Below are 3,633 nucleotides of genomic sequence, written 5' to 3'. Positions count from 1 at the left end.
GTGTTAGTGTCCTCTGCACTTGTTACGGGTGGGCTTGGGTTCTGAGGTTGCATTTTGTTCCTTCTTGTCATTTTGTGTAGCACTGTCCCCTGCCCTTTGTTGTAGATCTTTGCTGTAGTTATAACTTGGACTGGGACTGGTCCCACTGGCGCAGGGTAGCAGGAAACTCTCCGCACACTCACCGGACCTGGGCTAGGACTTGGTCTGGGGGCTCCAGGAACTCGGCAGAAAATCCTACTCATTGGGCGGGGTGGGGGAGGCACTGTGGAGTGGTGGGGGGCGGCCCGAGGGGCTCGGAGAGGGTCTGGCCCACGCTGCGCCTGGGCTGGGACTGTTGCCCATATTTTTTAATGTCATTTGTATTGACTCCTTCTTTCTCATTGATACGTATTAGTCTCACATTGTTCATCTTTGCATCATTTTGCAAGTGATGAATTATTTTTTCCTGCATCTTAGTTGTTTTTAAGAGATCTTTTCTTACCATTTCACTAGCTGCCCCAGTGTCTTCAAGATCTGAGACTCTGTCTTCACTTTCACTCAAATTGTTTTGCAAGCTTGTGATTGAGATTTTGAGTCCTGTATATCTCTTTGACTCTGCTTCATGCAATCTATTTCTTTCCTGTATTGCTTATTCTTGGAATCTGTCATTTTTCTAATCTCCTCTATATTTTATCAATGTATTCTTCAGAAGCGTTTATTAATTCTTTTACTGTAGTTTTTTTTTTTTTTTAGTTTGGTTTTCCTCCATGTTTTTTTTTTGTTTGTTTGTTTTTGTTTTTGTTTTTGCTCCGAATGCCTTCTGGGAAGGTTTGGCTGGCTTGAGTTGTAGGGATCGAACCAGAGCAACCTGAGTCTGGCTGGTTTGTTGAAGCAGCCACTTAAAGAACTGAGTTAAGGGGAAGGACCCCATGTTTCTATTTTTGACTCTTTACTTCAGATGGTATGAGTTCAGAGATTTCTTTTTTTATTTCAGAAAAGAATTCTGCTCTGAGTTCCTCTATGACTTTCTGCTGTTGCTTATATACTATAGATGCTATTAATTCATACATTTGAGCTGAGGTAGTGTCCTCTGCACTTGTTCTGGCTGGGCATTGGGTTTCCTCCATATGTTTCTGCATTTGATTATTTACTGCAGATGCTATTAATTCAAGGATTTCTTTTTTTATTTCTGATCCTTGTTCCTCTATTCCTTTCTGCAGTTTTTTGTTTATTTCAGAAACTCTTGATTCATTGATATCAGCTGTGTGGTTCCCAATTTGTTGTTTACTAGTTTCCTCTGCTCTTGTTATGGGTGGGCTTGGGGTCTGAGATTGCATTTTGCTCCTTCTCATTTTCATTTTGTATAGCACCTTCTTCTGACCCTTGTGGTAGAGCTTTGGTGCTGTTATAACAGTAACACTTACTGGAATTCAGGTGCAGATCTACAAAATTTGGATTTATCCAGCTCTGCCTGGCTTGGTCTGGTTGCTTTGCTCAGCTTCTTCCTGCTGCAGCCCATGGGAGTGAACGTGTTGTGACCCTCTGGCAAGATGTTGTGCTCCTGGAGTAGTTGGGTGGTTATAACCCCTATTCTCTCTGCAGGAACTGCAGCTGCAGAGTTTTACCCCAGGCCTGTATTCAAGGCCTGAGCTGAGTCTGAATTCGACAAGGGGGAGTAGAGGAGAGTAGAAGTTCTCCAGAACACTCACAGTGCCTGGGCTAGAGCTGGATATGGGGGTCCTGAAAACGTGGCAGAAGTTCTCACTTACTCTGCAGGCATGCAGGGTGGTGGGTCTGTGGAATGAGGGTGGTGGGTTCTTAAGTGTGTTGAACAGGGTCTTACTCAAGGTGTGCCTGGGTTTGGACTGACAGGTCCTGTGGGTGCAGGGTAGCAGGAAGCTCTCCCACACACTCATGGGGTCTGGGTTAGGGCTGGATCTCTGGATGCACCTTGAGACCATAATATTCAGTGAAATTAATCAGACACACAAACTTAATCATTGCATAGCTTCTCTTATATGAGAAGCCCAAAATATGAAGAGCAAAATAAAGACAATTAATAACAAGAACAGAGATAGATCTTTTCCCAATGGGAAGGGAATCAAGAGTTGAAAGAGGGGTGACAATGAAGAAAACAATTGAACAAATATTGAGATGTGTATATACATATGCTAATGTCACAGAAGGAATGTAATCATTAATTAATGCAAATGTATTCTAAATAAGAGGTAAAATCTGGAAAAAATGGCAATATACCCTTTCTTTCTCTATAGGTAGAGCCAATATAGTCAATCGGGTCACATTTCTAAAATTTACTTATAATTTTAATCCAATAAAAATACCACCAGGATTGTAACAATATGTACTGTAAGCATGTGTTAATATAAAGTGAAAATTGAAATAAAAGTAACTCCAAAGCAAAATTAAACTGCTTATACACTTGCTGCATACTGAAATGTGTCCCCCTTAAATTCTTGTGCTGAATTCTCAAGCCTTAAGATGATAGTAATCAGTGGTTGGGTCTTTTGTATGTAGTTACATTTATATAGTTTTAGTTTCTTATTAAAAAAAGACACTGGAGAGTCAGACAAATAGCTCAGTGGATTAAAGGGCCTGCAAGCAGGCACAGGGGCCAGGGGTTCAATCCCCAGGTCTGCTGTGCTGGCCATGCCCCCGGACCTCACTAAGACTGCAATTGAGACTGGGTGTGGTGGCACATGCCTCTAATCCCAGCTCTTGGGAGGCTGTAAACAGGCAGATCACTATGAGTCTGATCCAGTAAGTGAGAACCTGAACACCCTATAGATCCTTACCTAAAATTAAAAAAAAAAAAAGACACTGGAATGCTCTCCTTTTTTCTCTCTGCTCTATGTGATTCTTTAGAAATGCATCAGGAAGAAACTTTTTCCTCACTAGATCCTCAACATACTAGAATCTTTTCTTGGGAGTTTCTTTACAGAGAAAAAAATATATAATTTCTGTTGTTAAGTCACATATGTTATGGTATTTTGTTGTTTTTTATTTGTCCCTATGATTTATTTTACTCAATTGCTGTTTTCAGTTGTCATATTTTAAATGTTTGATCTCTATTCTCATATATTATACAGATTTTTCATTTAATTATTTTCAGCTTACAATATACTATTTAAGTTTATGACAATCTACTCAGATTTTTGTGTTTTGTACTATATTTATCATTTATTTATTCATTAATTTATTTGATACAGGGTCTCACTATGCAGCTCAGACTCAGTAAATCTCCTGTCTCAGCCTCCCCAGCACTGGGATTACAGGCATACATCACCACACCTGGTTTTGGGGCCAGCAATGCATGCCTGAGATGCCAGGGCCAGCATGGCATGCAGTACCTGAATGGAACCTGGGTCCTTGCACTTGCCAGGCAGGCGCTTAATTGCCAACCTATCTTCCCAGCCCTATTTATTATATTTAACTTCTACATGTTATAAAATTCATGCTCCTGTGTATTAAATAATCAAATGTTTGTAAAGACATTATTTAAACATTTTAGCATCTTACTTTTTTATTTCTAAATAGATATTTATTTATTTTCCCCATAATTTTATTGAGAAACAAATAGCAATGAGACAGTTTCAAACCAAATTGGTAGGACAGTTTCAATAATTAACACATTGC

The sequence above is a fragment of the Octodon degus genome, unplaced genomic scaffold (genome assembly GCF_000260255.1).
Source record: "Octodon degus isolate 3935 unplaced genomic scaffold, OctDeg1.0 scaffold00081, whole genome shotgun sequence".
Classification (NCBI taxonomy): Eukaryota; Metazoa; Chordata; class Mammalia; order Rodentia; family Octodontidae; genus Octodon; species Octodon degus.
The sequence above is the reverse complement of the archived record's forward strand: the minus strand, read 5'-3'. Positions refer to the sequence as shown.